Source organism: Anomaloglossus baeobatrachus, chromosome 2 (genome assembly GCF_048569485.1).
Source record: "Anomaloglossus baeobatrachus isolate aAnoBae1 chromosome 2, aAnoBae1.hap1, whole genome shotgun sequence".
NCBI lineage: Eukaryota > Metazoa > Chordata > Amphibia > Anura > Aromobatidae > Anomaloglossus > Anomaloglossus baeobatrachus.
This window is the reverse complement of record NC_134354.1, coordinates 551,602,985-551,625,158: the sequence shown is the minus strand read 5'-3', so window position 1 is coordinate 551,625,158 and position 22,174 is coordinate 551,602,985.

The following is a 22,174-nucleotide window of genomic DNA, read 5'->3' as shown; positions in this document are numbered from 1 at the left end:
TATCAACCCCATTTATTACCCCGTTTGCCACTGCACCAGGGCATGGGATGAGCTGGGGTGAAGCGCCAGGATTGGCGCATCTAGTGGATGCGCCACTTCTGGGGCACCTGCGGCCTGCTATTTTTAGGCTGTGAAGTGCCAATAACTATGGACCTTCCCACCCTGAGAATACAAGACCACAGCTGTCTGCTTTACCTTGGCTGGTAATCCAATTTGGGGGGGACCCTACTTTTTTTGTAATTATTATAAAAAAGAGCCTGGGGTGACCTCCACATTGGATCCCCAACCACGGTAAAGCTGCCAGCTGTGGTTTTCAGGCTACAGCCATCTGCTTTACCCTAGCTGGCTTTTAAAAATGGGGGGACCCCACGTCATTTTTTTTTAACTATTTTTTTAAATAAAAAAAATTAATGGGCTTCCCTGTATTTTGATTGCCAGCCAAGGTAACGCCAGGCAGATGGGGGTGGCAACCCGTAACTGTCTGCTTTAACTGCGCTGAGAATCAAAAATACCGTGGGGCGCTACGTCATTTTTTTTAATGAATTATTTTTATAGCACTGTCATGTCAGGCAATCAAAATACAAGGAAGCCCATTTTTTTTTTAGTTATTTAAATAAATAATAATAAAAAATATATGGGCTCTCGCTGCATTTTTTGTATTGCTAGATAAGGGTAATCCAAGCAGCTACTGGCTGCTAACCCCCACTGCTTGGTGTTACCTTCACTGTCGAATGGAAAATCCAGGGAAGCATTTTTTATTTTTTTTCCCAAAAAACTAAAAATGACGTGAGCTTCGCCATATTTTTGTATGCTAGCCAAATACAGCAGGCAGGTACGGCTGCCCCCAACCCCCAGCTGCACATTTGTACCTGGCTGGGAACTAAAAATATAGGGAAGCACTTTTTTTTAATTATTTCATGAATTTCATGAAATGATTAAAAAAAAAAACCTCATGGGCTTCGCCTCATTTTTGTGTCCAGCCGGGTACAACTGGGCAGCTGGGGATTGGAGTCCGCAGCACAGGTTAGCCCGAGGTTTCTGGGCGCCTTTGCTGCGAATTGCAGTCCGTAGCCGCCCCTGAAAATGGCGCTCTCATAGAAGCACCATCATCTGGCGCCGTATCCAACTCTTCCAGCTGCCCTGGTGACGGTGGCTTGCTGGGTAATAATGAGTTAATACTAGCTTTGTTTTACTAGCTAGTATTAAGCCAGAGATTCTTAATGTCAGGCAAGTTTGACCCAGCCATTAAGAATCTCCAATAAAGGGTTATAAAAAAGACACCACACAGAGAAAAAATACTTTAATAGAAATAAATACACAGACACACTTAGAGACTCCATGTTTATTACTCCCTCTTATCCCTCCACGATCCATGGTCTTCGGTCTTCTTTCTCCATCAACACATGCAGCTCTGCTCCATCAGCAGATCTGCATGGGAGAAGAACGCTGCTCCCCGTGCAGGCTTTTCACTCCGTGAGTGATCAGTGTTGCTGACTGTTAGCGGCACCGGCACCGCTGACAGACGGGTTGCCATAGCAACGGTGCTCCGATCACGTGATTCCCGGTGCCGCTGCGGCTATTAGCGGTGACGTCACCGCTAACAGGCGCTTTGCTATGGCAACGGTGATCTCCGTTATTTACCGGCTGTGTCAGCCGGTCAATAATGGAATGGGGAAGCAGAACGGGGAGTCGACCGTGTGCCAGAGCATGTCGTCGGTGCACGGCGATACACAAACGTGCACCGTGTACCGGAGAGTGCAATGACAGGACCTAGCATGACATCAAAGCCATCTGACCAGTCTGTAGCCAATGAGATAATAGACACGTGACTAAACACATGGCTATTTTGACGTCACGATAGGTCCTGCATCACTGCTGGTTACTGGGAGGACGCAGCGATTACCGATGGAAAAGCGGTGGGAGACAGAGTGCAGGACGCATTGCGGGCACCGGTAAGTGTTATGGCAATGTTTATTAACTGTATGTGTACATTTATAATGTGTTTTTATGTGTTTGTGATTGCCTCCCATTGTTTTCAATGGGGTTCGAGAGGTTCGTCGAACGGCTCGTCGAACAGGGCACTGTTCGACGAACCGAACTCGGACTTCAGGGGGGGCTCATCTCTAGTTCTTACAGGCCAGACAGATTTAAGGCTCTCAACGCTGAACCTCCAACTAGGAATGGTCGTGTATGATAATGGCTGTAACCTGGTTAGTGGTTCAGCACTTTCTGAAAATCTACCCAGACTTGCCTGAGCTACTTGTGAAGCTGTGCCGCATGTATGTCCATTTTGTTAAGACAGCTACAACTGGCAGTGCTACAGCAGTGCTTGAAAGTGCCAAATCACTGACTGATATGCAACCTGCCCACATGTTGTAACTCAACATTACATATGTTGTCAAAGCTTTGTGAGCAGCAGAGCTGTAGTTGAATACCAGCTCTAACATGCCCATCAGTGTTGCTGTCAGCCATATTAGAACAAACAAGTGGCAATGGATGTCTGACATCTATGTGGTTCTCCAAAACCTTTCGGAATCAGCCAAGAAGGTGAGTGGTGATGATGATGATGATGTCATAATCAGCGCAACCATCCCCCTTTTGTGTCTACTGAAACGCTCGCTGCTCACAGTGAAAGAAGAAAGTTTGGAAAGTTTGCATGTGGAACAGGTGGAGATGAAGGAGGAAAATGCACAGGGTGATACTACCCAGCCCAGCCTCATCTCATCTTCACAGCGCGGATTGGGTGATAATTTGGAGGAGGAGGCTGAGGAGGATGAACAGAAGTTGGTTGCCTTTGCTACACAAGGTACTACCCACAACATCTTTATCCTGTCTATTCAGTGTGGATGGCCTGAAGAGGAGGAACAGGAGGAGGAAAGGGAGGAGGGAAGAGAGAGAAATCTTGCCTGTTTGGCATCTGGTATATAATAGACTTTTTGTCCCACTTCTTTTACAGGGACCCTAGTGTTGTACGCATTTTGGACAACATAGGTTATTCATTGTGCACCTTTCTCGACCCACGCTGCAAGGATAACTTTACATCTCACATTCCTGCCATTGAGAGGGCTACTAAAATGGTGCAATACCAGAAGCCATAGCTGAAGAATTCTTCAAAAAATTCCCATCTGACAAATCTAGTGGCAAAGGTCAAAGTTCTTTGGAAAACCAAAGAGTAAAAAGGAGGGAGACACACAGTAGGACCAACAAAGCCAGAGGAACATGATCAAAGGCCTGGGACAATTTCATTAGACCCTACCAGCACCCATGCCCTGATGTGTCTGGTACTTTCACAAGGAGGGAAAAGAGCTGAACGTCCCAACTGGCACCACAAACTCTTTGTTTATTTTTTTTTTTCTCTCCCTCTTCAATATTTTTTTTTACCACCATCACAAAAGCCTGTCACATGTGCCTGGTACAGCCACTTCACCACTCGGACCCACCACTGTGATAGCAGAGGTCTACCATGGGCAGCACATCTCTGTAATTTAATATGCACCAGCTGTGTGGTAAGGGAAGTGGATGTGCTGCTGATTGTGCATACACAGGTTAAGATAGTCAGGCAGGAGAAACTGTGCCTGCTGCATGAGCACAACAAAAACGCTCTTAACCCAGACCTACTGTCACGAGTGTCTCTTGTGCTTGACAACGCTGAGACTGGAGCTTCACAATGCTCTATGATTTTAAAAGTGTTTTGCCTTGTTGGTGCAGCAAGGGTTAATGGTATTTTCCTTGCTCGTACCTCCTGCTTAGTTCACCTCAGGTGTAGCTGGTTTGTTACCACTCCCATCTCCTTTATATAGTCACATGATCCATCACCTAATACTAGTAATAGAATCTCATTCTGTTTCTGACCACCGTCGAGGGAGAAAGTTCTTTTGGAGCTGCTGGAGCTTAGCTGTTACAGTGCTACATATTCAAGCCTCGTCGGCTGTAGCAGTGAAGTTTGTTTGTATATTCTTTTGTCTATGTTCCCCTGTTTGTCTCCTTCACCTCTGTGTTGTTACTATACTGGTGACATCTTGCATACTTACCGGCCTTTTCACTATTCAGGGTGAGTGGAGGGACAGTTAGGAACTAGGCACAGGACGGCGACAAGGAAATGGACTCGTACAGGGACATTGGTGGAGCTCAGGGACAAGACACAAGTTAAGGCGGCGTTACAAGGGACGATATATCGTGCGATCGCAAGAGCGATCGCACCCGCCCCCATCATTTGTGCGTTACAGGCAATTCATTGCCCGTGGAGCACAAAGTCGTTAAACCCCCATCATACATACTTACCTCCCTAACAATGTCGCTGTGGGCAGCGAACATCCTCTTCCTGAAGGGGGAGGGACATTCGACGTCACAGCGACGTCACACAGCGGCCGCCCAATAGAAGCGGAGGGGTGGAGATGAGCGGGACGTAAAATCCCGCCCACCTCCTTCCTTCCTCATTGCCGGCGTGACGCAGGTAAGCTGTGTTCGTCAATCCCAGGGTGTCACACGCAGCGATGTGTGCGGCCACGGGAACGACGAACAACCGGCGCGCAGAAGAAGGAACGACATTATGAAAATGAACGACGTGTCAACGAGCAACGATAAGGTGAGTATTTTTGCTCATTAACAGTCATTCGGAGGTGTCACATCGTACGATATCTCTAACGATCTCGGATGTGCGTCACGAATTCCATGACCCCGACGACATATCGCACGATATATGGTACCGTGTAATGCTGCCTTTAGTGTCAGAAGGTGGCCCATCATCCACTCCCTATTGTCAGGATCCTCTTCTCCTTTACCATCCCCATTAATACCCATGTATTTTGCCGTGCACTTGACATTCGTTGGTTCATGCGCATCTCTACCTCAATGTGTCGGACACTCGCCAGTCGGAGCGTGACACCTGCCTTACTGTACAGGGGGGCATAAGGCAACACTTCTGAAGGTCGAACAGTGCCAACAGGTTGTCGGTTGGATGGCAGATAACGTTTTTACAATTATAACAGAATTTAATCAGTCCCTCGTCTGCATTTTTTGCTGCGTGTACAATCCCTCCTTGGAAGTCTTGATAGTCCTTACAATGAATGCATAGGCTGTATAAGGGTAGGAGTCTGACTCTTTCTACTATTTATACAAAATGTATTCATAGGCCCTCCTCTTCTCTGTCTCTTGCTTTGTGTACAATCCCTCCTTTTAATTCTAGATAGTCCTTGCAACAAGTCCATAGGCTTCACCAGGGTAGGAGTCTTAAGCTGGGTTCACACATAGCGACAGCGACAACGACGTCGCTGTTACGTCACCATTTTCTGTGACGCAACAGCGACTTAGTAAGTCACTGTTATGATCGCTGCTTAGCTGTCAAACACAGCAGACGCAGCAGCGATCATAACGACACGCGTCGCTGTGGAAGCCATGCTGCACTTGGTAACTAAGGTAAATATCGGGTTACCATTACCCGATATTTACCTTGGTTACCAGCTCACACCACTTAGCGCTGGCTCCCTGCTCTCCTAGCCAGGGTACAGATCGGGTTAATTACCCGATGTGTGCTCCGGCTACGTGTGCAGGGAGCCAGCGCTAAGCGGTCTGCTCTCACGCTGCCAGTGCCAGCTCCCTGCTCACGTAGCTGGAGTACACATCGGGTAATTAACCCAATGTGTACTCCAGCTATGTGTGCAGGGAGCAGGGAGCCGGCACTGGCAGCGTGAGAGCGCGGTGCTAGTAACTAATGTAAATATCGGGTAACCAAGGAAAGGGCTTCTTGGTTACCCGATGTTTACCTTGGTTACAGCTTACCGCAGGCTGCCAGATGCCGGCTCCCGCTCCCTGCTCGCTTCAGTTCGTCGCTCTCTCGCTGTCACACACAGCGATGTGTGCTTCACAGCGGGAGAGCGACGAGCAAAAAATGAAGCAGGACATTCAGCAACGAGCGGCGACCTCACAGCAGGGGCCAGGTCATTGCTGGATGTCACACACAGCGCCAGCGACGGGACGTCACTGCTACGTCACAGAAAATGGTGACGTAGCAGCGACGTCGTTGTCACCGTCGCTAAGTGTGACACCACCTTTAATCTTTTTAGAATTGACACAAGATGTAGTCTTCCTTATCTGGTATGTGTCTAACCATGTCACACACACCACATGCCCAGATAAGGTAGTAATCTTTTAAAATATCTTTACCATTGAGTACCAGTGGGTGTAATTTTATTTCCCCTGTAGGGATTCAGCTCTGGTAGGCGATGGCAGCCACTCAGTAAAGAGGCATACACAGGATTACAGTCCAAAAAGGGTCAGTGTTTTATTCACACATGACACATAAATAAAACTATGCAGTCTTACTTTAGAGTTGCTCACCAATTCACAGAGCACATGCTAGGAGGCATATAGTTCCCATCGATCACCATACCCTTTACTGCATCACACCCCTATACTACAGGGAGGGCCATAAGTAGGGATACAATCTGGGTGAGCCATAAGTATGGATGCACCCTGATAAAAAAAAGAGTAAAATTTAATTCAAAATGGTGGCTTTGCAGATGACTGCCATAAGTGTCACCTGGCCTCAAATGCCCCTCCCATGTACTAATATGCCAGAAATGGTAAGTTGATATCAGCAACCACTTCCATTTTATCAGGGTGTAGCCATACTTATGGCCCACCCAGGGTGGATCCATACTTATGGCCCACCCTGTATATCATCTTCTGTAGTCATAGGTGACAAGGAAATACAGTGAGAGATAGCCCGGCTATTAAGGCTATGTTCACCCATTGTGTGACGCCCTGGACTAGCCAGGTAGTCACAGTTAGGCCCCCGCACAACACCCTTCCCCTAAAAAGGGTACCATCAGCCAACCTAAAACCCTGAGTCACCCCTCTCAGGTTCTGATGTACACACCAGGTGGGGGGAGCCAGGCGATTCGCTCTGCCCACCAAGGAGTTCAGAAGAACCTGAGGCGGGAAAAACAGAAGAGTTCCCATTGGGGAGTGAAAGGGAGAGGAAGGAGAGGAGTAGGGAGAGCGATAGGAAAGAGGAGAACGTCTGTTAGGGGTCCGGGTCATAGCCCAGACACTCTGTGGCCAGGAGGCAGACGGTGGTGGCTGCCTACAGGAGCAGGGATTTCAGCCGGTGGAACCGTAGGGACTGGGGACGGGCGGTGGCCTGCTGGTACCGAACCGGGGAACCGATTGGAAACTGGAGCACCAGGAGGGGTACTCAGACCCAGTACGAGGCCCAGAAACAACTGGGCTGAGTCAAATCAACTGATTGAGGACTGGACTTGAGGTCCCTTCCCATCCAAGGCCTGACTGAAGACAACGGCCCACCCTAACAAGGATAGAAAGCCACCGCCAAAGCATAGAGATCCAAAGGGCCAGCATCTGCTCAGCACACATCCAGCTGGGGAGCGGACTACCGACGCTGAGGCGTAGGCAGTCGAACACATACACAAAAAGGTGCAAGAGAAAGGAGGCAACCACCCGCCCTAGAAAAAGGGGAGAAACACAGCTGGCTGCGGGCACCATCCACCATCTTGTTTGGTTTACCAGAGACTCCAGCGTACCTGTGATAGTGAGTACACCAGTGCCCTCGGGCAGAGCGCCGCACCGCATCAACACTGCCCTACACCAACCATTTACAGCGACCCCTCGGGCCCCGGGACCATCACCCCTACCCACAGAGGGGTTAACACCAAGCTGCGTAACACCGTCCCCGGGAGCCTAGTCAACGGCAGCGGCGGTGTCCATCCATTCACCACAACCCGTGGGTGGCGTCACAAACTCAAATCCCCCCTTACAAACAGCCGCAGCTCCGGCCGTGGACCTCCCCACCGAAGTCCCTGCGTGTAGCACCAGCCCCCTTTCAGAGCAACGTGACCCCCGGGTACGCGAGGAGCTCGAGCCACCCACCGTCGAGCACGGATGCGAGCGGCTCGGCAGCCGGCCGAGCCCCGGGGCGGTACAATTGCATTTATGCTGCATTTTTTGACAGTGTTTTTAATGAGTTTGGTGCAATATAAAAGCTAATTTTACAGTCCCAGCAAAAGCTATGTGATTTCATAAAGTTAATGCACATGATTGTTTGTTTTTCCTGACTGAAATGGGAAACTGCTGCATTTTTGAGAGAACGCTAAGTGTGAAAATAGCCGAAGGGATGGAGGAGGCGGTTTTCCTCTCTCGTTAAATTTGCCTTAGAAACATGTCATTCTACATTAAAGAATGTTTCCTAATATTTTGTCCATTAAAATACATTTTACTGTTGGTTTTGTATGTTTTATTGTCAGTCCATAAACAGGGTGTAATTGTCCAGCAGCGACCTGGGAGTTAGAGATGTGTCCAGGTATCTTCCCATGCTGGTCCCATTCCCATTCCATTTCACTGGTGTTTCCATCCATTTCAGTGATTTCCAGGACCCTGCAGAAATAATACTCAAGCTTCCCATTGACTTCCATTATGCTTCTTACTAAAGACTAGAGATGAGCGAACCGGTCGCGGTTCGGCTCGAGGTTGGTTCGCCGAACGGACCTCCCGTTCGAGTTCGGTTCGTCGAACGTTCGACGAACCGAACTCGAACTGCATAGGAAACAATGGCAGGCAATCACAAACACAGAAAAACACCTAGAAAACACCCTCAAAGGTGTCCTAAAGGTGACAAACAACTCAAACACATTGGAAAGTGACAAGGACATATACTCATGCGAAAACAAAACAGCTGGACAAGGAAAAAGAGGAGGACACACAGATATAGGCATGGCACGCCCTTCTAAAATCATGTAAAACACCGCAAGGTGACTCCAAGCGGAGTCTCCATTTTTTCCAAAAATTGGGCCACACACACACCCACCCCTTCAGTGGCAGCAGTTGTGCCCCAGTTGTACACTTCACAGCTACATTTGCATCAAGCACATTCAAAAATACGCCATTCTTATCCATCCCCAGGATGACACCGGGGTAGGTAGCAAAGTCTTTGCTGACCCATGACTTGTTCATCTTGGCTTCTTTTAAAAACAATGTAAGCAAGGGTTACTCCAAGCGGAGTCTCCCTTTTTTCCAAAAATTGGGCCACACAGACACCCACCCCATCAGTGGCAGCACTTGGGCCCTAGTTGCAAACAGGATGTTTTGATTTGCATCAAGCACATTCAAAAATACGCCATTCTTATCCGTCCCCAGGATGACACCGGGGTAGGTAGCAAAGTCTTTCCTGATCCCAGCTCTGTTCATCTTGGCTTCTTTTAAAAACACATCAAGCAAGGGTTACTCCAAGCGGAGTCTCCCTTTTTTTCCAAAAATTGGGCCACACAGACACCCACCCCATCAGTGGCAGCACTTGGGCCCTAGTTGCAAACAGGATGTTTTGATTTGCATCAAGCACATTCAAAAATACGCCATTCTTATCCGTCCCCAGGATGACACCGGGGTAGGTAGCAAAGTCTTTCCTGATCCCAGCTCTGTTCCTCTTGGCTTCTTTTAAAAACACATCAAGCAAGGGTTACTCCAAGCGGAGTCTCCCTTTTTTTCCAAAAATTGGGCCACACAGACACCCACCCCATCAGTGGCAGCACTTGGGCCCTAGTTGCAAACAGGATGTTTTGATTTGCATCAAGCACATTCAAAAATACGCCATTCTTATCCGTCCCCAGGATGACACCGGGGTAGGTAGCAAAGTCTTTGCTGATCCCAGCTCTGTTCATCTTGGCTTCTTTTAAAAACACATCAAGCAAGGGTTACTCCAAGCGGAGTCTCCCTTTTTTTCCAAAAATTGGGCCACACAGACACCCACCCCATCAGTGGCAGCACTTGGGCCCTAGTTGCAAACAGGATGTTTTGATTTGCATCAAGCACATTCAAAAATACGCCATTCTTATCCGTCCCCAGGATGACACCGGGGTAGGTAGCAAAGTCTTTCCTGATCCCAGCTCTGTTCATCTTGGCTTCTTTTAAAAACACATCAAGCAAGGGTTACTCCAAGCGGAGTCTCCCTTTTTTTCCAAAAATTGGGCCACACAGACACCCACCCCATCAGTGGCAGCACTTGGGCCCTAGTTGCAAACAGGATGTTTTGATTTGCATCAAGCACATTCAAAAATACGCCATTCTTATCCGTCCCCAGGATGACACTGGGGTAGGTAGCAAAGTCTTTGCTGATCCCAGCTCTGTTCATCTTGGCTTCTTTTAAAAACACATCAAGCAAGGGTTACTCCAAGCGGAGTCTCCCTTTTTTTCCAAAAATTGGGCCACACAGACACCCACCCCATCAGTGGCAGCACTTGGGCCCTAGTTGCAAACAGGATGTTTTGATTTGCATCAAGCACATTCAAAAATACGCCATTCTTATCCGTCCCCAGGATGACACCGGGGTAGGTAGCAAAGTCTTTCCTGATCCCAGCTCTGTTCATCTTGGCTTCTTTTAAAAACACATCAAGCAAGGGTTACTCCAAGCGGAGTCTCCCTTTTTTTCCAAAAATTGGGCCACACAGACACCCACCCCATCAGTGGCAGCACTTGGGCCCTAGTTGCAAACAGGATGTTTTGATTTGCATCAAGCACATTCAAAAATACGCCATTCTTATCCGTCCCCAGGATGACACCGGGGTAGGTAGCAAAGTCTTTGCTGATCCCAGCTCTGTTCATCTTGGCTTCTTTTAAAAACACATCAAGCAAGGGTTACTCCAAGCGGAGTCTCCCTTTTTTTCCAAAAATTGGGCCACACAGACACCCACCCCATCAGTGGCAGCACTTGGGCCCTAGTTGCAAACAGGATGTTTTGATTTGCATCAAGCACATTCAAAAATACGCCATTCTTATCCGTCCCCAGGATGACACCGGGGTAGGTAGCAAAGTCTTTCCTGATCCCAGCTCTGTTCATCTTGGCTTCTTTTAAAAACACATCAAGCAAGGGTTACTCCAAGCGGAGTCTCCCTTTTTTTCCAAAAATTGGGCCACACAGACACCCACCCCATCAGTGGCAGCACTTGGGCCCTAGTTGCAAACAGGATGTTTTGATTTGCATCAAGCACATTCAAAAATACGCCATTCTTATCCGTCCCCAGGATGACACCGGGGTAGGTAGCCAAGTCTTTGCTGATCCCAGCTCTGTTCATCTTGGCTTCTTTTAAAAACACATCAAGCAAGGGTTACTCCAAGCGGAGTCTCCCTTTTTTTCCAAAAATTGGGCCACACAGACACCCACCCCATCAGTGGCAGCACTTGGGCCCTAGTTGCAAACAGGATGTTTTGATTTGCATCAAGCACATTCAAAAATACGCCATTCTTATCCGTCCCCAGGATGACACCGGGGTAGGTAGCAAAGTCTTTCCTGATCCCAGCTCTGTTCATCTTGGCTTCTTTTAAAAACACATCAAGCAAGGGTTACTCCAAGCGGAGTCTCCCTTTTTTTCCAAAAATTGGGCCACACAGACACCCACCCCATCAGTGGAAGCACTTGGGCCCTAGTTGCAAACAGGATGTTTTGATTTGCATCAAGCACATTCAAAAATACGCCATTCTTATCCGTCCCCAGGATGACACCGGGGTAGGTAGCAAAGTCTTTGCTGATCCCAGCTCTGTTCATCTTGGCTTCTTTTAAAAACACATCAAGCAAGGGTTACTCCAAGCGGAGTCTCCCTTTTTTTCCAAAAATTGGGCCACACAGACACCCACCCCATCAGTGGCAGCACTTGGGCCCTAGTTGCAAACAGGATGTTTTGATTTGCATCAAGCACATTCAAAAATACGCCATTCTTATCCGTCCCCAGGATGACACCGGGGTAGGTAGCAAAGTCTTTCCTGATCCCAGCTCTGTTCATCTTGGCTTCTTTTAAAAACACATCAAGCAAGGGTTACTCCAAGCGGAGTCTCCCTTTTTTTCCAAAAATTGGGCCACACAGACACCCACCCCATCAGTGGCAGCACTTGGGCCCTAGTTGCAAACAGGATGTTTTGATTTGCATCAATCACATTCAAAAATACCCCATAATTAACCGTCCCCAGGATGACACCGGGGTAGGTAGCAAAGTCTTTGCTGACCCATGACTTGTTCATCTTGGCTTCTTTTAAAAACAATGTAAGCAAGGGTTACTCCAAGCGGAGTCTCCCTTTTTTCCAAAAATTGGGCCACACAGACACCCACCCCATCAGTGGCAGCACTTGGGCCCTAGTTGCAAACAGGATGTTTTGATTTGCATCAAGCACATTCCAAATCCACAAGCATTTACTCTCCCCAGGATGACACAGGGGTAGTAAATTCCTTCTGGATCCATGACTTGTTCATTTTGATGAACGTCAGTCTGTCCACATTGTCACTGGACAGACGCGTGCGCTTATCTGTCAGCACACACCCAGCAGCACTGAATACACGTTCAGAGACAACGCTGGCAGCTGGACACGACAAAATCTCCAAGGCGTAACTGGAGAGCTCTGGCCATTTTTCTATGTTTGAAGCCCAAAAGGAGCAAGGCTCCAGTTGCACAGTCATGGCATCGATGTTCATTTGGAGATACTCCTGTATCATCCTCTCCAGCCGTTGAGTATGTGTCAGACTTGTTGTCTCTGGTGGCCTTGCAAAAGAGGGTCTAAAAAAATTATGAAAAGATTCCATAAAATTGCTGTTACCGGCACCAGATACGGTCCTACTGGTACGGGTAGACTGGTGAAGATGACGAGACCGTCCCATGTTTGTCAAGTTACAACTGGGAGATTCCCTCCCTGCACCTGCACGGTTGTTTGGTGGAAAAGCCGAGCTAAGATCGAGTAACAGCTTCTGCTGATACTCCTGCATACGTGCGTCCCTTTCTATGGCTGGAATTATGTCACAAAATTTGGACTTGTACTGGGGATCTAATAGTGTGGCAATCCAGTAGTCATCATCACTTCTAATTTTGACAATACGACTGTCATGTTGGAGGTAGTGCAACAAAAAGGCACTCATGTGTCTTGCGCAGCCATGCGGACCAAGTCCACGCTGTGTTTGTGGCATAGAGGTGCTACCCGTTCTTTCTTCCTCTGACATCTCCCCCCAACCTCTTTCAACTGAAATTTGACCAAGGTCTCCCTCATCCGCTGAGTCTTCCATGTCCATGGACAGTTCGTCCTCCATTTCTTCATGTTCTCCTGCACCTTGCTCAACATTTCGCCTGCTACTATGCGCCCTTGTCGATCCCTGTTCCCCATGGTCCCATGCCTGCTGCGTTGGTGATGATGAACGTCTGGACCTTGGTGATGTTGTTGTCCCTTGCACATATGAATCCTCCTGTAGTTCCTCCCCTTCATGTTGTCCCACCCCCTGACTACGAATAGTGTTTAGCGTGTGCTCCAGCATGTAAATGACTGGAATCGTCATGCTGATAATGGCATTGTCAGAGCTAAACATATTCGTCGCCATGTCGAAACTGTGCAGAAGGGTGCATAGGTCCTTGATCTGAGACCACTCCATCAGGGTGATCTGCCCCACCTCTGCATCTCGTTGGCCCAGGCTATACGTCATGACGTATTGCACCAGGGCTCTGCGGTGCTGCCACAGTCGCTGTAACATGTGGAGAGTTGAATTCCAGCGTGTCGCCACATCGCATTTCAGGCGATGAACCGGCAGGCCGAAAGACTTCTGTAGCGATGCAAGTCGCTCAGCTGCGGCGCTTGAACGCCGGAAGTGAGCAGACAGTTTTCGTGCCCTGTTCAGAAGGCCATCTAGGCCGGGATAGTGTGTTAAAAATTGCTGCACGACAAGGTTCAACACGTGAGCCATACAAGGTACGTGTGTCACCTTGCCCAGGCGAAGGGCCGCACCCAGGTTTGCAGCATTGTCGCACACGGCCTTACCAGGCTGCAGGTTGAGTGGAGACAACCATTTATTAAACTCGGACCGCAGAGCTGACCACAACTCCTCAGCTGTGTGACTCTTATTACCAAGACATGTCAAGCTAAAGACCGCCTGATGCCGTTGCGCTCGGCTGCCAGCATAGTAATGAGGCGTGCGTGATTCCTTCTGTGCAGTGAGAACGCTGGTGGCCTGACCAGGCAGGCTTGGGGCGGAGGTGGAGGACCCAGATGAGGTGGAGGATGCAGAAGCTGTGGCGGAACTTGGACAGACAGAGGATTGACACACAAGTCGTGGGGACGGCAAGACTTGTGCAGCAGACCCTTCACCATCTATCACCATAGTTACCCAGTGCCCAGTCAGCGACATGTAACGTCCCTGTCCATGCTTACTGGTCCAAGTATCGGTGGTGAAATGCACCCGTTCACACACAGAGTTTCTCAAGGAAGCGGTGATGTTGTGTGCGACATGCTGGTGTAGCGCGGGCACACCTTTCTTAGAGAAGTAGTGGCGACTAGGCATCTGGTACTGGGGCACAGCGACAGACATAAGGTCTCTAAAATCCTGTGTGTCCACTAGGCGGAAAGGCAGCATTTCGGTAGCCAACAGCTTACAGAGGGATAGAGTCAACCTCTTAGCTTTGTCATGGGTCGGAGGAAGTGGCCTTTTATTTGACCACATCTGAGGGACAGAGATCTGGCTGCTGTGTGTAGACGGTGTTGAGTAGGGTGTCCCTGGAAAAATGCAGGTTTGTGAGGAAAGTGCAGGCGGAGACATGATGTTGCCTTCATCCAACGTTGGTGCTATCGATGTCTGAGAGAGCTGTACACACTCACTTGTTTCCCCTTCCAAACCAACTGACGACCTTACAAGCAAACTGCCTGTTGCGGTTACAGTGGTGGAAGTTTTGCGTGGAAAAACAGGTGTGACAGCTGTCCCCACAGTCCTAGAAGATGAAGAGCGCGCGGATGCACTGGAAGGGGCGGGCGGTGGATGGTTCGCTCCGCTAGCCGGCATTGCAGCACGGTGAGCTTCCCACCGGGACTTATGATATTTATTCATGTGACGATTCATGGAAGAAGTTGTCAAACTGCTGAGGTTTTGACCTCTACTAACAGAATCATGACAAATGTTACATATCACATGAGTTGGGCGATCTTTTTCGATGTGAAAAAAGGCCCAGGCTAGGCAAGGCTTAGAGGCCATGCGACCTGTTGATCCACCCCGAATAATGCTCATAGGCAGAGTGGTGGCTGAGGATGCAGTTGTAGACGTGCTACCAGTGCTCCGACTCTGTCCAGGAAGGCGCAAGGTAACTTCGTCGTCGGTTGCATCCTCCTCCACCGCCTCTGTTGACCTCCTCGAGTGCCTGACTGGGGGTTGACAGTAGGTGGGATCTAGAACGTCATCATCAATTGTTGTGTTCGCACTCCCCTCCCCCTCAGACCGAGCCTCTTCTTGCCCTGACCGAATATTTAAGTTGTCATCCCAATCGGGTATCTGCGTCTCATCTTCATCAGTATGTTCCTCATTGTCTATAACCACAGGTGTTACAGTTTGTGACAAAGGGTCAACATTATGCTCAGAAACTTGGTCCTCACGGCCTGAATCTGAGTCACAAAGGTTCTGGGCATCACTGCAGACCATTTCCTGTTCTGTACTCACTGTAGCTTGGGAGCAGACCTCTGATTCCCAGGCTATAGTGTGACTGAACAGCTCTGCAGACTCAGCCATCTCAGTTCCACCATACTGTGCAGGGCTGATGGAGACTTCAGAGCTGGGAGAAATCAAGTGTGATTGGGATGACAACTCAGAGGAATGGTGTTTTTTGGATGCGGTACTTGAAGTGGCTGAGAGGGCACTTGTTGGACCACTTGAGATCCATTCAAGCATTTTCCTTTTTTGCCCATCATCTACCTTTGTTCCTCTTGTTCGTGTCCGTAAAAAAGGGAGCACATCGGATTGTCCACAATAAGTAGTAGACATCTTACTTTTGCTAGTAGATGGTCTATCTTCAGCAGATGATAATGGAGCTTTGGCACCTTCCCCACTGACAAAACCTTTTTTGCCTTTTCCACCACGCCTCTTCCCCTTTCCACCAGCATCTGTCATTTTGCCACTCATGTTGATTGCGACAAGATTGTGGACTGAAAATGTGGTAGTAAAAATTGAGAGGTGGTGAAGATTGCAGTGGTGGTCTAGCTTTATTAACAGCAGAATAATAAAGAATAAATATCCCTGACAATGTAACTTAGTTATAATTCGTTGGAGTGTGCAACGCAGGCAGACGTGCTGCAAATGTCTTGGCACTAGTGGGACTATAGCAAAGTCCAATAGCCACGTATAGGATGCCACTAGGTACACTGAGTGTGTGCTAGTATAATGGCTTAGTTATAATTAGTTGGAGTGTGCAACGCAGGCAGACGTGCTGCAAATGTCTTGGCACTAGTGGGACTATAGCAAAGTCCAATAGCCACGTATAGGATGCCACTAGGTACACTGAGTGTGTGCTAGTATAATGGCTTAGTTATAATTAGTTGGAGTGTGCAACGCAGGCAGATGCGCTCTGCAAATGTCTTGGCACTAGTAGGACTATAGCAAAGTCCAATAGCCACGTATAGGATGCCACTAGGTACACTGAGTGTGTGCTAGTATAATGGCTTAGTTATAATTAGTTGGAGTGTGCAACGCAGGCAGACGTGCTGCAAATGTCTTGGCACTAGTGGGACTATAGCAAAGTCCAATAGCCACGTATAGGATGCCACTAGGTACACTGAGTGTGTGCTAGTATAATGGCTTAGTTATAATTAGTTGGAGTGTGCAACGCAGGCAGACGTGCTGCAAATGTCTTGGCACTAGTGGGACTATAGCAAAGTCCAATAGCCACGTATAGGATGCCACTAGGTACACTGAGTGTGTGCTAGTATAATGGCTTAGTTATAATTAGTTGGAGTGTGCAACGCAGGCAGACGTGCTGCAAATGTCTTGGCACTAGTGGGACTATAGCAAAGTCCAATAGCCACGTATAGGATGCCACTAGGTACACTGAGTGTGTGCTAGTATAATGGCTTAGTTATAATTAGTTGGAGTGTGCAACGCAGGCAGACGTGCTGCAAATGTCTTGGCACTAGTGGGACTATAGCAAAGTCCAATAGCCACGTATAGGATGCCACTAGGTACACTGAGTGTGTGCTAGTATAATGGCTTAGTTATAATTAGTTGGAGTGTGCAACGCAGGCAGACGTGCTGCAAATGTCTTGGCACTAGTGGGACTATAGCAAAGTCCAATAGCCACGTATAGGATGCCACTAGGTACACTGAGTGTGTGCTAGTATAATGGCTTAGTTATAATTAGTTGGAGTGTGCAACGCAGGCAGACGTGCTGCAAATGTCTTGGCACTAGTGGGACTATAGCAAAGTCCAATAGCCACGTATAGGATGCCACTAGGTACACTGAGTGTGTGCTAGTATAATGGCTTAGTTATAATTAGTTGGAGTGTGCAACGCAGGCAGACGTGCTGCAAATGTCTTGGCACTAGTGGGACTATAGCAAAGTCCAATAGCCACGTATAGGATGCCACTAGGTACACTGAGTGTGTGCTAGTATAATGGCTTAGTTATAATTAGTTGGAGTGTGCAACGCAGGCAGACGTGCTGCAAATGTCTTGGCACTAGTGGGACTATAGCAAAGTCCAATAGCCACGTATAGGATGCCACTAGGTACACTGAGTGTGTGCTAGTATAATGGCTTAGTTATAATTAGTTGGAGTGTGCAACGCAGGCAGACGTGCTGCAAATGTCTTGGCACTAGTGGGACTATAGCAAAGTCCAATAGCCACGTATAGGATGCCACTAGGTACACTGAGTGTGTGCTAGTATAATGGCTTAGTTATAATTAGTTGGAGTGTGCAACGCAGGCAGACGTGCTGCAAATGTCTTGGCACTAGTGGGACTATAGCAAAGTCCAATAGCCACGTATAGGATGCCACTAGGTACACTGAGTGTGTGCTAGTATAATGGCTTAGTTATAATTAGTTGGAGTGTGCAACGCAGGCAGACGTGCTGCAAATGTCTTGGCACTAGTGGGACTATAGCAAAGTCCAATAGCCACGTATAGGATGCCACTAGGTACACTGAGTGTGTGCTAGTATAATGGCTTAGTTATAATTAGTTGGAGTGTGCAACGCAGGTAGACGTGCTGCAAATGTCTTGGCACTAGTGGGACTATAGCAAAGTCCAATAGCCACGTATAGGATGCCACTAGGTTCACTGAGTGTGTGCTAGTATAATGGCTTAGTTATAATTAGTTGGAGTGTGCAACGCAGGCAGATGCGCTCTGCAAATGTCTTGGCACTAGTAGGACTATAACAAAGTCCAATAGCCACGTATAGGATGCCACTAGGTACACTGAGTGTTTGCTAGTAAAATTGCTTAGTTTAAAAAAGTTGTAGTGTGCAATGCAGGCAGACGTGCTCTGCAAATGTCTTTGCACTAGTGGGACTATAGCAAAGTCCAATAGCCACGTATAGGATGCCACTAGGTACACTGAGTGTGTGCTAGTATAATGGCTTAGTTATAATTAGTTGGAGTGTGCAACGCAGGCAGACGTGCTGCAAATGTCTTGGCACTAGTGGGACTATAGCAAAGTCCAATAGCCACGTATAGGATGCCACTAGGTACACTGAGTGTGTGCTAGTATAATGGCTTAGTTATAATTAGTTGGAGTGTGCAACGCAGGCAGACGTGCTGCAAATGTCTTGGCACTAGTGGGACTATAGCAAAGTCCAATAGCCACGTATAGGATGCCACTAGGTACACTGAGTGTGTGCTAGTATAATGGCTTAGTTATAATTAGTTGGAGTGTGCAACGCAGGCAGACGTACTGCAAATGTCTTGGCACTAGTGGGACTATAGCAAAGTCCAATAGCCACGTATAGGATGCCACTAGGTACACTGAGTGTGTGCTAGTATAATGGCTTAGTTATAATTAGTTGGAGTGTGCAACGCAGGCAGACGTGCTGCAAATGTCTTGGCACTAGTGGGACTATAGCAAAGTCCAATAGCCACGTATAGGATGCCACTAGGTACACTGAGTGTGTGCTAGTATAATGGCTTAGTTATAATTAGTTGGAGTGTGCAACGCAGGCAGACGTGCTGCAAATGTCTTGGCACTAGTGGGACTATAGCAAAGTCCAATAGCCACGTATAGGATGCCACTAGGTACACTGAGTGTGTGCTAGTATAATGGCTTAGTTATAATTAGTTGGAGTGTGCAACGCAGGCAGACGTGCTGCAAATGTCTTGGCACTAGTGGGACTATAGCAAAGTCCAATAGCCACGTATAGGATGCCACTAGGTACACTGAGTGTGTGCTAGTATAATGGCTTAGTTATAATTAGTTGGAGTGTGCAACGCAGGCAGACGTGCTGCAAATGTCTTGGCACTAGTGGGACTATAGCAAAGTCCAATAGCCACGTATAGGATGCCACTAGGTTCACTGAGTGTGTGCTAGTATAATGGCTTAGTTATAATTAGTTGGAGTGTGCAACGCAGGCAGATGCGCTCTGCAAATGTCTTGGCACTAGTAGGACTATAGCAAAGTCCAATAGCCACGTATAGGATGCCACTAGGTACACTGAGTGTTTGCTAGTAAAATTGCTTAGTTTAAAAAAGTTGTAGTGTGCAATGCAGGCAGACGTGCTCTGCAAATGTCTTTGCACTAGTGGGACTATAGCAAAGTCCAATAGCCACGTATAGGATGCCACTAGGTACACTGAGTGTGTGCTAGTATAATGGCTTAGTTATAATTAGTTGGAGTGTGCAACGCAGGCAGACGTGCTGCAAATGTCTTGGCACTAGTGGGACTATAGCAAAGTCCAATAGCCACGTATAGGATGCCACTAGGTACACTGAGTGTGTGCTAGTATAATGGCTTAGTTATAATTAGTTGGAGTGTGCAACGCAGGCAGACGTGCTGCAAATGTCTTGGCACTAGTGGGACTATAGCAAAGTCCAATAGCCACGTATAGGATGCCACTAGGTACACTGAGTGTGTGCTAGTATAATGGCTTAGTTATAATTAGTTGGAGTGTGCAACGCAGGCAGACGTGCTGCAAATGTCTTGGCACTAGTGGGACTATAGCAAAGTCCAATAGCCACGTATAGGATGCCACTAGGTTCACTGAGTGTGTGCTAGTATAATGGCTTAGTTATAATTAGTTGGAGTGTGCAACGCAGGCAGATGCGCTCTGCAAATGTCTTGGCACTAGTAGGACTAGAGCAAAGTCCAATAGCCACGTATAGGATGCCACTAAAAAACACTTAGTGTGTGCAAGTATAATGGCTTAGTTATAATTAGTTGGAGTGTGCAACGCAGGCAGATGCGCTCTGCAAATGTCTTGGCACTAGTGGGACTATAGCAAAGTCCAATAGCCACGTATAGGATGCCACTAGGTACACTGAGTGTTTGCTAGTAAAATTGCTTAGTTTAAAAAAGTTGTAGTGTGCAATGCAGGCAGACGTGCTCTGCAAATGTCTTTGCACTAGTGGGACTATAGCAAAGTCCAATAGCCACGTATAGGATGCCACTAGGTACACTGAGTGTTTGCTAGTAAAATTGCTTAGTTTAAAAAACTTGGAGTGTGCAATGCAGGCAGATGTGCTCTGCTAATGTCTTTGCACTAGTGGGACTATAGCAAAGTCCAATAGCCACGTATAGGATGCCACTAGGTACACTGAGTGTGTGCTAGTATAATGGCTTAGTTATAATTCGTTGGAGTGTGCAACGCAGGCAGATGCGCTCTGCAAATGTCTTGGCACTAGTGGGACTATAGCAAAGTCCAATAGCCACGTATAGGATGCCACTAGGTACACTGAGTGTTTGCTAGTAAAATTGCTTAGTTTAAAAAAGTTGTAGTGTGCAATGCAGGCAGACGTGCTCTGCAAATGTCTTTGCACTAGTGGGACTATAGCAAAGTCCAATAGCCACGTATAGGATGCCACTAGGTACACTGAATGTTTGCTAGTATAATGGCTTACTTAGAATGAGTTGGAGTGTGCAGAGGACAAGAGGGTACAGTGGCAGGATTGTGGTGCTCTGGGTAGAGGAATGGAAGCCTGCCTTTCTATTCCCTCCTAATGGTGAAATGCAGGGAGGAAATCCCTGACCTGGGCTACACAGACGCTGTTGCTGTTTGCAGGACCTGTCACTTATGGCTCTCTGACCCTGCCGCTTTGAGCCCTTAAAAGGACTGCTAGAATGTGCTCTCCCTAAGCTGTCTAACGCTGTGTATGCAGCGCATACAGCTGTATCGGCTATAGGACTCAGGAGGACGGAGCTGCGACACTGATGTCTGACACCAAAGACGCAGAAGGCAGATAATGGCGTTCGTGAAGAAAATGTCCGGTTTTATAATGCAGGGACATGTGACATGCAGATCCTATCACACATGCCGTTGCTTCTCTGGCTCAAAGTCCACTTAGGTGTGTGTGTGTCTGTGATTGGCTGACATGCTGGCCCGCCCCACAAGACGCGCGCGCTTAGGGAAGGAAGACAAGAAAAAAAAAAAAAAAAATGGCGATCGCCATTATAGAAACAGCAGTGATCTGAAGGCGCTGTTCACGCACACTATACACTGAAATGTGATAATAGTTTGATTCACAGAGTGACTTACACTATTACAGCAGAAACCAAGCTAGGATTTAGCTGTTTTTTGGCTGCTAGAACCGTTCTCGAACGTTTCTAGAACTATCGAGCTTTTGCAAAAAGCTCGAGTTCTAGTTCGATCTAGAACATGCCCCAAAATCACTCGAGCCGCGAACTGGAGAACCACGAACCACGAACCGCGCTCAACTCTACTAAAGACGAAGACGAGCACATAGCACTAGAAATTGCTTGACTCGAACAATGAGCACCAGAGCATTTTATCACCTATCACTAGTCATAATCTATAAATAAACAGTGCCAGCTCTGTATTCCATAAAGATTGCCTTCCAACCAACAATGCAAACAGAGTGCCACCATAGTACTAGCAGAGTACTGTCAATAATGGTGACATCTGAATGTAGATTCCTAACCAGTTTAGCTTAGTTAGCCATCCTACATTCTGAGATAATAGAGGCTGACAATATATAAAATATTCATATATTAATTAGTAACATTAACATGTACATTTTATAATCATATAAAAAAGAAAAAGTTTTTCCAGCTTACCCAATATATTGTAGGATCAAGCTGCTATGACTATAGAGGCTCTTAGCACGGATATATGGTAGAAGCTCTTACCAGCACAAATAGAAGAGATGAATCCAGCGAGCCAAAGTAGTAGATAAAAAGTTTCTTTAGTCTTTATTTCAATAATATTAAAAAAAGTCTTTCTCCAT